The sequence below is a fragment of the Myotis myotis genome, unplaced genomic scaffold, assembly GCF_014108235.1.
Source record: "Myotis myotis isolate mMyoMyo1 unplaced genomic scaffold, mMyoMyo1.p scaffold_m19_p_8, whole genome shotgun sequence".
NCBI classification, from domain to species: domain Eukaryota; kingdom Metazoa; phylum Chordata; class Mammalia; order Chiroptera; family Vespertilionidae; genus Myotis; species Myotis myotis.
This window is the reverse complement of record NW_023416390.1, coordinates 90,437,820-90,452,099: the sequence shown is the minus strand read 5'-3', so window position 1 is coordinate 90,452,099 and position 14,280 is coordinate 90,437,820.

The window sequence follows — 14,280 nt, the reverse complement described above, 5'->3', positions numbered from 1 at the left end:
TACGTCTTAAATTTCACTGTATGAAGTTAATATTAAAAATGTTGCTGTGGACTGCTCTTTTCAACTTTTCTTAAACATCACCAATTTTAGTCATCCCAACATTCTTTTCCCAAGTATGTCAGTACTATTTTTGAATATTGCATGCTTTCAAAATTTCATGCAAAGGGAGATCCAAGATGGAAGCCAATGGGATGGCAGGCTTCAAGATGGCGTGTGAGTGAAAGGATAGTGTGTGGACGTGCAGGGAGTGTCTGTATTTGTGATTTAGGGATAGTTATATTCCACAAGACTGTTGGGGACTGGCGGACCAGGCTCACCTGGCTGGGCAGCATCTACTACTGTGGAAATCTCTCCCAGCGCTGGCTCTGCTGCAGAGACTGTGCCATCTTGAAGGGGAGAGCGGTTGTGATTGGAAGCCTTGCCTTACTTTCAACCAGGGAGACCTCATATGCCTCCCGGGACCCTACAACTACAATGCCCAGGGATCAGCTCCCTCAGCTGTGAACCCACGAACACCAAGACTCCAGCCTCCCCTGCCATGGGCGCCTAAAAAGTTTGTCCGGAGGATACAAATTGGCAGCTGAATATGTGGTCAGGTCCTGGGTCTTCTGACAGAGCAGATGGATGGAAGAGCAGAATCAAATAACGGAATTGGTGAATTAAACACAGTTGGTGAGGCAATCCATGAATAGAAAGGTCAGAGATCACCTGGAGAGCCTCAGTGCAGGAGAGAGAGAGCTACATAACCAGACACCTTGAGAGGAGCAAACATGAGGAGACAAAGAAACAGCCCCCGTATAAAAGAAAAGGAGGAATCACTGGAAAAAGAAGTAAATGAAATTGAGGCAAGCAATTTGTCAGAGAAAGAATTCAGAGCAATGATCATAAGGATGCTGAAAAGGATGGAAGACAAATTCAACAATATGTGTAAGAATCAAGAGGAAATGAAGAAGAACCAAGAAGAAATGAAGAATGACATCACTGCAATAAATAACACAATAGAAAGCATCAACAGTAGACTAGAAGAAATGGAGGACCACATTAGTTTGCTAGAAGATAGGGTAGTAAAAAATACCCAAGCAGAGCAGCAACTAGAAAAAAAAACAACAACAAACAAACAAAACCTAAAAAACAGGAGGAGAGCCTAAGGGAACTTTGAGAAAACAAAAATGAAACAACATTCTACATTGTAGGGGTACCAGAAGGAGAGGAAACTGAGCAAGGAATAGAAAACCTGTATGAATAAATAATGACAGAAAACTTCCCTGATATAGGGAAGAAAAACTCACACAAGTCCAAGAAGCTCACAGAGTCCCAAACAAGATGAACCCAAAAAGACCGACACCAAGACACATTATAATTAAATTGGCAAACACCAACGACAAAGTAAGAATCTTAAAGGCTGCCAGAGAGAGACAGAAAGTTACCTACAAGGGATCTCTCATCAGACTATCAAATGATTTCTCAATAGAAACACATAAAGCCAGAAGAAAGTAGAATGAAATCTACAAAGTCATGCAAAAGAAGGATCTAAATCCAAGAATACTGCACCCAGCAAGGCTAACAATCAAAGTTGAGGGTGAAATCAGGAGCTTCACAGACAAAAACGAGTAAGGGAGTTTATTACCACCAAAACAGCAATGGAAGAAATGCTAAAGGGTCTCCTATAAAAAGAAGAAATATCAAAGGGAGAAGGAACGCAGGCATAAAGAATAAAAATGGCAACAAACAAGTATCTATCAATAATAACTTTAAATGTAAATGAATTAAATGCCCCAATCAAAAGACACAGGGTAGCTGAATGGATAAGAAAACATGACCCATATATCTGCTGTCTATAAGAGACCCACCTCAGAACAAAAGACTCACACAGACTGATTGTGAAAGGATAGAAAAAGGATTTTCAGGTGAATAAAAATGAAAAAAAATATCTGGGGTAGTAATACTTATATCTGACAGATTAAACTCAAACTGAAGGCCATTACAAGAAATAAGGAAGGCCACTTCATAATACTAAAGGGATCAATTCAACAAGAAGATATAACTCTGGTAAACATATATGTACCCAATACAGGAGTGCCCAAATACATAAAAAGAAAAATTCTGAAAGATATTAAGGGAGAGATTGACAACAATACAGTCATAGTAGGGGACTTTATTACCACACTAACACCACTGGATAAATCCCCTAAACAAAAAAATCAGCAAAGAAACATCAATCGTAAATGATTCACTAGATTACATGGCCTTAATTGACACCTTCAGAACATTTTACCCCAAAGATATGGAATGTATGTTCTTCTCAAGTGCACATTGGACATTTTCAAAAATAGATTACATATTGGGGCACAGGAAAAGACTCTTCAAATTCAAGAAGATAGAAATCATATCAAGCATCTTCTCAGATCACAATGGCATAAAATTAGAAATCAACTACAATAAAAACAATGAAAAAAAATTAAGCACATGGAGGCTAAAAAGCCTGCTATTAAACAATGACTGGTTTACCAAAGAGGTCAAAGAAGAAATAAAAAGCATCATGGCAACAAACAACAATGAAAACACAACAATCCAAAATCTATGGGACACAGTGAAAGCAGTCTTGAGGGGGAAGTTCATAGTTCTACAGACGTACCTCTACAACAACAACAAAAAATGGTAATAAATTATCTAACCATACAACTTAAAGAGTTAGAAAGAGAGCAACAGAAAAAGCCAAATGTAAGCAGAAGGGAGGAAATAATAAAGATCAGAGTGGAATAAACAACATATAGACCAATAAAAAAACCCACAAAACAAACAAACAAACAAAACTATACAAAAGATCAACAAACCAAGAGCTGGTTCTTTGAAAGGATAAACAAGGTTGATGAACCTCTAGCCAGGCTCATCAAGAAGCAAAGATGGAGGATCCAAATAAACAAAATCAGAAATAAAAGAGGTTAAGTAACAACCGATCTCACAGAAATACAAACTATTATGAAAAAAAAATACTATGAGCAACTCTATTCCAACAAAATGGACAACCTAGACAAAATGGACATATTCTTAGAAAAATACAAGCTCCAAAAACTCAATCAGGAAGAATGAAAACACCTAAATAGGCCAATAACCACCAAAGAAATTGAAGCAGTGATCAAAAATCTTCCAGCAAACAAAAGCCCTGGTCTGGATGGCTTTACAGGGGAGTTCTACCAAGCATTCAAAGAAGAACTAAAACCTATCCTCCTCAGACTATTCCAAACAAATTAAGAGGAAGAACACTTCCAAGCTCTTTCTATGAAGCCAGCATTACCCTAATTCCAAAACCAGATAAAGATACCACACACACACACACACACACACACACACACACACACACACACACACAAACGAACTACAGGTCAATAACCTTGATGAATATAGATGTTAAAATCCTCAACAAAATTCTAGCAAATCGGATCCAGCATTACATTAGAAAGATCATACACCATGACCAAGTGTATTTATTCTGGTGATGCAAGGATGGTACAATATCCGCAAATTAATAAATGTGATACATCACATAAACACATTGAGAGATAAGTACACATAATCATACCAATCGATGCAGAAAAAAAAACATTTGACAAAATCCAACACCCTTTCTTGATTAAAAACTCTCAGCAAAGTGGGAATAGAGGGATCATACCTCAACATAATTAAAGCCTTATATGACAAACCTACAGCCAACATCATACTCAATGAGCAAAAACTAAACTTATTTCCCCTAAGAACAGGAACAAGATGCCCACTTTCAGCATTCTTGTTTGATATAATACTGGAAGTGCTAGCCATAATGATCAGACAAGAAGAAGAAATAAAAGTCATCTAAATTGGAAAAGAAGTAAAACTGTCCTTATTCGCAGATGACATGATACTATACATAGAAAATCCAAAAGACTCCATAAAAAAAAAAGCTATTAGACCTAATAAATGAATTCGGCAATGTAGCAGGATACAAAATTAACACCCATAAATCTATGGCCTTTTTATACACCAATAATGAACTCACAGAAAGAGAAACTTTTTTAAAAATCCCATTTACCATTGCACCAAAATAAATAAATAAATAAATAAATAAATAAATAAATAAATAAATAAATAAATAAATAAATAAATAAAATGCCTAGGAATAAACTTAACTAAGGATGTAAAAGACATTTACTCAGAAAACTACTGGACATTGAAAAAAGAGATAGAGGAAGACTAAACAAATGGAAGAACTTACCATGTTCATGGATTGGTAGAATCAACAAAATTAAAATGTCCATACTACCCAAAGCAATCTACAGATTCAATGCAATCCACATTAAAATACCAACAGCATATTTCAGAGATCTAGAACAAACTCTCCAAAAATTCATCTGGAATTAAAAAATAAAAAGACCCCGAATAGCCTCAGCAATACTGAGAAATAAGAACAAAGTTTGAGGCATCACAATACCAGATATCAAGCTATATTGCCAAGCCATGGTTCTCAAAACTGCCTGGTACTGGCACAGGAACAGATATATAGACCATAGGAACAGAACAGAGAACCCAGAAATTGACCCAAACCATTATGCTCAATGAATATTTGACAAAAGAGGCATGAGCATACAATGAAGTCAAGATAGTCCCTTCAATAAATGGTGCTGGGAAATTTGGTCAGATACATGCAAAAAATTGAAACTAGATCACCAACTTACACCATACACAAAAACAAACTCAAAATGGTTAAAGACTTAAATGCAAGATGGGAAACCATAAAAATCTTACAAGACTCCATAGGCAGCAAAATAGAAGACATATGTCATAGCAATATCTTTACCCACACATCTCCTAGGACAATGAAGACTAAGAATAAAATAAGCAAATGGAACTACATCAAAATCAAAAGCTTCTTCACCCTAACCGGTTTGGCAGACTGTCGGCCTGCAGACTGAAAGGTCCCAGGTTCGATTCTGGTCAAGGGCATGTACCTTGGTTGTGGGCACATCCCCAGTAGGAGGTGTGTAGGAGGCAGCTGATGGATGTTTCTCTCTCATGGATGTTTCTAACTCTCTAGTCCTCTCTCTTCCTCTCTGTAAAAATCAAATATATATATATATATATATATATATATATATATATATATATATATATATATATGGCTTCTGCACAGCAAAAGAAACCATCAACAAAACAACAAGAAAGCCCACTGCATGGGAGAACATATTTGCCAATGTTATTTCAGATAAGGGTTTAATCTCCAATACTTACAGAGAACTCATACAACTTAACAAAAGGAAGATAAATGATCCAATAAAAAATGGGCAAAGGACCTATGTAGACACTTTTTGAAAGACATAGAGAAGTCCAAGAGACATATGAAAACATGCTCAAAGTCACTAATCATCTGAGAGATGCAAATCAAACGACAAGGAGGTACCATCTCACACCTGTCAGAATGGCTATCATCAACAAATCAACAAATGGCAAGTGCTCACGAGAATGTGGAGAAAAAGGAACTCTCCTGCACTGCTGGTGGGAATGCAGACTGGAGCAGCCACTGTTGAAGACAGTATGGAGTTCCCTCAAATAATTAAAAATGCAACTGCCATTTGACCCAGTAATTCCATTTCTAGGACTATATCCCCCCCAAAACAGAAACACCAATCAGAAAGGATATATGAACCACTATGTTCATAGCAGCATAATTTACAATATCAAATATTTGGAAACAACCCAAGTGCCCATCAGCAGATGAATGGATTAAAAAACTGTGGTACATCTACACAATGGAATACTACACTGCTATAAAAAAGAAGGAACTTTTTCCATTTGAAACAGCATGAATGGAACTGCAGAGTATTATGTTATGTGAAATAAGCCAGTCGGAGAATCATAAATATCACATGATCTCACTCATTTGTGGAATATAATGATCAACATAATTTGATGAACAATAATAGATCCAGAGACAAATGGTAGGGGAGGTGGGGGTTAGAAAGCAATATGCATGAGTATTAGCATAACCAATGGACACAGACACTGGGGTGGTGGGGGCTTGCCCGGGGTGGAAATGGTTGTGGGGGGTCAATTGGGGAAAAAGGAGACATATGTAAAACTTAAGATAATTTTAAAAATAATGCATAGCATCTGGAGATTGTTAGAGAAATGATAAAGACTTCTAATAAATAAGTATGCTTTGGTTTGTGAGATTATCTTTATTATGACTTGTTTAGCACTATTGGTTCCCATCCCACTTTCTCTCATTAACTGAATTATCAAAGTTCATAATTCTTGCCTCTACTAATTTAATTTGCATTTAATTTATTTTAAACCAAATTATTTGCTGGCATTTTATATGTGCCCAGTACTATTCAAATTCCTTCATAAGTAGTACCCCTCACTCATCCTAAGGATGTTTTGAAATGCATTGTTGATGAAATATATTGTTGGGAAATTGGACTATTGGGAATTTTTTTTTCATTCAAGTTTATAACCAGCTAAAATGTATATGCTATTTTTATTTATTTGGATTTGAAATTATAAGAAATAAATCTGCTTTGTGACATATGTCTTACTTATAATATATGTATGGTCCTTTAAAGCAAAGATAAATATTAGTTTTCACTGCATTAAAGAGACTCAGAGGAGCAGATCACATATTTTTGTTTGTTTATTATGTTGTTGATTAGAAGTAACTGGTGGAGCTGGGATTTTAACTCAGGACATAGTTATCTTCCTTTATAAGAACATATGTTTTTATTGATTTTAGAGAGAGAGGAAGGGAGAGAAAGAGACAGAGAGAGTTAGACATTGATGTGAGAGAGAAATATCTATTTTTTACCTCCCATAAACATCCCAACGAGGAATCTAACCTGCAACCTGGTCATGTGCCCTGACTGGTACTTAAACCTGCAAACTTTCAGTTCAAAGTATGATGCTCAACGAACTGAGCCACACCAGCCAGGACAATATTTATTTTATTTTAAATCTTATTCATTATTAGATTTTACTCCAACTTCTTCTATTAGCCGTGCCTGTTGCAACTATCCTACTAATTACCACAAACATGACCCAGTCCAATTTGAAAGCCAAGCTTTTGCCAGCATCCATTTAGTGTCTCAGACCCTTGTTACTACCGGAAATTGGGAAAATTGGGATTTCAAATAGTGGATATATTCCAACATACTGACTAAAGCTGGAAACATTATCGATAGATATGAAAGCCAAGAAACTGGAATGATGGAATGACTGGAATGACCAGAAAGACCAGAATGACCAGTCACTATGATGGGCACTGCGGAGGCCAACCAGCCTGATCCGGGCCTTGATTGTGAACTCGAAACCTCTCGCCCTAACTGGCCCTGCGCCCGATCTCTCCCCCCTCCAACTTGGGGTGGGGCTGGCTGGACAACCACCCAAAGCCCCTCCCCCCAGCTGGCCCCACTCCTGATAACGTACTCTCACCCCAATGGGGGTTGGGGCCAGCCGACAACTGCCTGAGTCCCCTCCCCCCCACCAGCCCGGCATAATCGGCCCCCATCAGGGCGAGCTTATAGGACCCCATCCATGCACAATTTTGTGCACTGGGCAGCTTTGTTAGGGCCTTCATTGCCGTTAAAAATTGAATAAAAGCTAATATTTTTTATTTTTTTTATTTTTGAGTCAGTATATAGTAGTAGAAGAAACTTTGGTTTGAAAGTTGGGGAATATGATTGTATCCAGTCCAGGTACATATGTGAGGCAGCAGGTAGGCGGGCACCTGGGCAGCTTTCCACTGCCCCAGGTCCAAGCCTCCACTTCTCTGCATTCTTTTCCAGCCTTGCTTTCCAGGCTAACCTGTCTTTCCTGTTCCATAAATTCTGTGTTCTCCCCAGCCCTTCCAACACACACACACACACACACACACACACACACACACACACACACACACACACAAACACACACACCACTCTGGATAGACAGTGCCATAGTGTGAGCTTCCCCCAGAAGCTATTACTTAATTTCCTCTTAAGTCAGCAAGACAGTGTTCTACTATTTTGGTTAAGTTTACACACACGTGAAATAAACTGACCTAAACTATTTAACTCAAATGAAAATGGAAGCAAAGTATATAAGGGCTGTTCAAGGAATAAAACTCACTTTGGCCTTTTGGGAACATCAGAAAGGCTGAATATGTGAAACACTGAGGGATGTTGACCAGTGTGGTGGTGCTGGGGTAGGAAAAGCTAACGTGTAATTTTCTAGATGCTTGAGTGGACAAATCTGTGAGTTAAAAACTCTAAAGGGTTGGGGAAATACTTTTGTGAGTTTTACTCCTAGTGCTCCACCAGGTCCTCACAGTGAAGGCTGGAGAAAAACCCCCACATGCTTCTAGAAGGATGAAGAGAAAAGTGGCTATGGGAAATATGCTAGAGAATTCTGTCCTCAACAATGTCTGTCCCAGAGGGAGACTATTTTACCCCTGCCCAACCTACTGGGGTTTGACCAGAGCCTGCCGGACCTGAGCAAAGGAAAAGGTCTGACTCTAGCCTGTACTAGCCTCCCACATGGAGAAAGAAATGCCCCAGTTCCCTGCAGTCCCTCCATCCTCTCTCAACTAAAGTGCTGAAGGAGGGGGTGCAGGAAAGGGGACACTGGATGGTCCGGGGGAAAAGGGGGCAGAGTCTCTTGTTAAGTTCACACGTGAGAGGCACAGGGTCACCAATCATAGACCTATGCAACACTTTCTCTCTCCCCACACCTCTCCACCACAATGGTGAAGGCCTAGTTACCAGAATTCCTTTGACCCAGTACATCAAGTTGAGCTTTTGACAAAAATTTAAAAGGCACACTAAAAGATACACAATTTGAAGAGAAAGAGCAAGCATTAGAACCAAGACTCAGATATGGCAGAGATGTTGGGATTTTCAGTCCAGGAATTTAAAAAGCTCTGATTAATATGCTAAGAGTTCTAAGGTAAAAAATATACAACATGCAAGAACATATAAATAATGTAAGCAGAAAGACAGGGATTCTAAGAAAGAACCAAAAAGAAATGATAAAGATCAAAACCATTGAAACAGAAATGAAGAATGCCTTGAGGAGCTCCTTGGTGGACTGAGCATGACTGAGGAAAAAAAAAAAAATTGAGCTTGAGGATATATAAATAGAAACTTCCAAAATTGAAACGCAAAGAGAAAAAAAAGTCAAAAATGAAACCTAAAATCCAAGAATTAAAAGATAACTACAAAAAGTATTTCATTGGACTACCAGAAAAATAAAAATAAAGAAACAGCAGATACATTTGCGGCAATGACTGAGAAATTCCCCATTGAAAATTAGAAACCAAACCCAGTGAACACCTAATAAGATAAAAAACAAACAAACAAACAAACAAAAAAACCTACACCTAGGAGTGTAACACAGTCAAACTCAGAAAATCAAAGAGAAATAAAATAAAACTGATAGAAACCATAGATAAAAGATACATTGCCAATAGATAGGTAAAGATAAGGATTACTTCTGACATCTCAGAGTTGTGCAAGCCAGAACAGAGTGAAATAAAGTGTTAAGAGAAAAATCCACCATCCTGGAATTCTGTATTCTGAAAAGTTATCCTGAAACAAATACAGTATTATATGTCAACTTCAATTGAAAATTAAATATTATTTTTTAAAAAGTGTAGAAAAAAACTTTTCAGGCAATCAAACAGTGAGGGAATTTGTTGCGGGTTGATTGACTTTTCATAAAATGTTAAAAATAAATTCTTCAGAGAGAAGGAAATTAATATGCATCAGAAACTCTAAACTATTTAAAGAACATTAGAGAAGGAATATCTCTTTCTTTTTAAGTGATTTAACTGATGACAATTCATGTAAAATAATAGTAGAAACAATATATTTATTTATATGTGCTTGTGTATATGTTTGTTGCTTGTACAACATATATGTGTGTATATATATATATATATATATATATATATATATATATATATATATTTCCATAACTATAAATCAAAGGAATGACAACAGGTACTTATGCTACCTGTGAAATGGTATAACATTATTTGAAAATGGATGAATATTAAGTACATAGAAGTTTTAGGGCAGGGAAATAATTCTATATAATACTATAATGTGGATCCCTGTCATTATATATTTGTCAAAAGCCATAGAATATACAAAGCCAAGAGTAAAGCTCCTTGTGAGTGATGGAATTTCAGTCAGAATGGTGTGCCACTGTAGTTAATCAAATACAGCAATCTCCGTGAATATTTAAAATGCCCTAAAAATAAAGTACATATGAAAAGAAAACTTAAGTAAAAACAACCACTGAGCTTTCTCACTGTGGGCGCGATATGAGGCCCAATGCCTGCCACTGCTGCTGGATATCTGGCTAGGATCTAATCTGATCTGATCTGATACAACCAGGAGCTGTAATCAAGGCTGAAATTTTAAATTAAAACTATTCAGATGTTTGTTTATTTGTTTGTTTGTTTTAAGTAGTAAAAATGAGAGTAAAAGTCCATCTTTTAAATAAAGACAGTAGTGCCCTAGACTGCTCTGGCCTAGGTTCTACACCTGATGGGCAGGTGCATCAAGCAGATGGCCATTTATTCATTCAGTAAAGACAATTGATTTGCTGTCTATGTACCAGACACTGCTTTGTGGGGACACAAACACATGAGCTATGATTTACTTCTAAGGATTAGCTGGTTTACTTTGGACAAATCCCCTTCTCTCTGTTGGTACTCACACTGAAACGAAACTATTTAGAATCAAATCCCAGCTCCGCCTCTTTCTATTATGTGAGTGTATGGAAGTTAATTTGATCTTGCACAGCCCCAGTTTTCTCATTTGTGAAATAAAGATTATCTACTTCATTCCCTTGCGTTGTGTTGAGGCTGAAATTTAGATAGTCAACAACTGGTACATAGTCCTCAACCTGGGGTGATTGCTACTGGTTGGTTGGTCGGTGGAGCTTGGACTCTCTGGACCGGGAGTGGCAGGCCAGCCCAGAAAGCCTGGGGTGGGACTCACAGCTCCTTTTCAAAGGCGGAGGAAGTGTGTGGGTGGAATTTGTCAGGTCAGAGTCAGTTGCCCAGGCTTCCTAAGGTATTGATCTGCACAATGTGGCTCCATTCAGAATGTGGCTCCTCATACCCAGAACGGGAGCATGGCTGTTTACCAGCATCATTGAGTTTTATGTGCTGCACACAACTGCATGTGCTAGCCTTTTCTAAGATTGGCAGCACAGTAGGTTTGTTTGCACCAACATCGCCACAAACACCTGAGCATTTTTTTTTCCTATTTCCTTTCTTATCCTTATACTGTTCATGGGCTCTGTAGTGATACCTCACCTTCTTTCATTAGTAATCAGTAATGCCTTTTTTTTTTCTAGCCTAGTGTCAGAGACAGCAGGAGCATTGCATGACATTGCTGCTCTGAGTTGCTCTGAGTCCATATATTCTTCTAACTTCTTCCTGACTACGCCAGGGCAGGTCCTTCTTGAACCCTGCCCACTGTACTAACTGTTGGGAACTTACTCCAAGTTCCCCCTTTATCCTCTGCTCACTAGTTACAGGTGTCAGATCTGCCTGGGGCTGGACCTCCTAGGACACTGGGTCTCATGTGGAGAAGCCATGAGAGGTTGTGGGTACCTAAGAATGAGTCTTTATTGCAGAAGCCAGTGGCCATATAGGCATCAGGCAAGACAATTCTTCACAGCAAAGTCCACACAGGCAGGCAGCTGGACACCGGCTGGTGAATACATATCTTTTCTATAAAGCAGCATCCGTCTCTGTACCCACAGCTATTATCTGAGCTGCTGCACCTGCCCCCTAGACTCACTGCCTCACATGGTAGCGGCGCCTGAGCTCTCCGGCTCAGCAGCTTCTCCTGTCTCCCCTGCCCAGCACACTGGCTGGTTAACATGGCAGCTACATCTGAGCTCTCTATGAGCTCCAGCTCTCAGCTCCATCTCTCCAGCTTAGTCTTCACTCCTAAGCTACTCTCTCCTGCACACATGGGAGGTGCATTCTCTGTGCCTACCGCCTCTGCTTCTTCACATTAGCTCTGCCCAGCTGCTCTCTCTAGCAGACTCCTGGTCAGTAACCTGTATATTAATACCATGTATTTCCTCTTAAGCACTGCTTTTGCTACATCCTACAAATTTCAATAGGTTATATTTTTATTTTCATTTGTTTTAAATGTTTTTATCTCTCTTCAGAGTCCTTTGCCTCATGCTTTATTTAGAAGTGTTATTGTTAACTAAAGTATTTTGAGACTTCCCATCTATCTGTCTGTTATTGATTTCAAAATGGCTACTGTTTCTCTTTCCTGGCCAGAGCAAAGGATAATTTTTTTTCCAGATCTTTACTGTGAGAAACTCATGGAGATCCTGGAAGCTAAACTCATAAAACCCCTATTACTGGTTCGCCATGTGGTTTCCACTCTTACTCACACTGAGACTTCCAACAATCCTTCAATTATTGTTCATGTTTTCCTTAACTCTTACTGGTTTCCATGAGGTTTCTGGTTATGGAATTTTGCTTCACAAGGTTGAGGTTCTCTGTATTCTTCTATCTTTATTTTTGTAGCAGTATTTGCCCCATAACCCCACATTTCTAATGGATCCTAGAAATAGTGTCTATTTTGTTCAGCTTTTTGCTTGTTAGTTTGGAGCTTCCACTACGCATACATGCTGGACAAGAAACTGGCAACTTCACCTTTGTACTGGAGAGAGCCTCCATTTACATTCAAGTAATTACTTATTAAGGATTTATTGCTTAAATTAGATTTTTAAAAATGTGTCTTTCTGTATATATTATAGTATTTTTTCTCTCTTATTCCCTACATTATTTCCTTCTTTTGTGTTTATTTGAATTGTTTGTAGGGAACCCTTTTGTTTTCCTTTTCTTTAGTTTGTTGGTATGCTTTAGATATTTTCTTTATGGTTACATTAGTGACTACATTTAACAGCTTAAAATTAAAACAATCCATTTAAAGCTGATATCAATTAATTTCAGCAGCAAACAAAAACTCTGCTCCAATACATCCTGTCCTCCCCCACAGGTATTGTTGTCACACATTACATCTTAAAAATCATCTGCCTAATAACATGTTTATGATTATTTTATATTCATTTGTCTTTTACATACTGTAGGAAATAAAAAGTGTAGTTTCATGTAAAAAAATGAAATACTGAATTTTATATTTTTCTGTAAGTTTATCTTTACTGAAAATTTATATTTCTACATCTGGCTTTAAGTTTCTATTATAAATTTACTTCAATCTAAAGGACTCCTTTAGCACTCTTGAGAGAGCACATTTTTTGATAAGTAATTCCCTTACCATGTGTGAATGTTTTAATTTCTTACTCATTTTTGAATGATATTTTACTGGTTATAAACTTTTTTGTTGCCCCCCCCCCCACCTGCCAGCTCTTTATGTATTTTATATCACTAACTTCTATTCTCCAAGGTTTTTGATGAGAAACCAGCGGTTCATCTTATTAAGGATCCCTTGTACATGATAAACAAAGGATCATTCTTTTCTTTTTCTGCTTTTAAGGTTCTGTCTTTCATGATGTCATTCAACACTTGTTAATGTATCTAAGGTTGGATCTACTGGAGGTAATGCTACTTGTGGTTTGTTTAGCTTTCTAGGTGTGTAGATTTATGCTTCTCATCAAATGTGGGGTGGTTTTATATAATTTCCATCTTATTACTTACATTTCTAGCTTGGACACCTATCAATTTTATTCCATTTTCTTTGTTGTCCATGTTTTCAATTAGGAGGTTATAGGTAGACAGTTACATGCCCACTCATTTTCCAGTCATCTCACTTCCTCGGTTAAGTAAATGTTCTTTTGCTCATATATAGTTTCCAAAAAAGTTTCTAGTATGGAAACAGTGGAGAGTGTGTGTTTAGGGTTTTTGGAATATCAAAAATTTACATAGGCTTTTAAACAAAGCAGAGTAAAAAAGTGAATAAAAATCACAAGTTTTGCTAATAACTAATACCTATTTGTATTTGAAATCTGATGTAAAAATCTCTTTAAAAATGAGAAAGTATCTTATTTGAATATCATTCCTTCACTTGTATACATGTACGCTAACCTAGAGTTAATGGATAATGTTCCAAAATGGGCAACATGAATTAGGAAACCAGATAGCCTGAAACTCAACCTGGGCTAAAGAGATAGAGGTGAGTAGGAAACCCGAGGCAGCTAACATATGTAGGACACATTACCAGGTGGAAGAAAGCTGCAGCGGACAGAATTCTGTAGCTCTCCAGAGAGTACTTC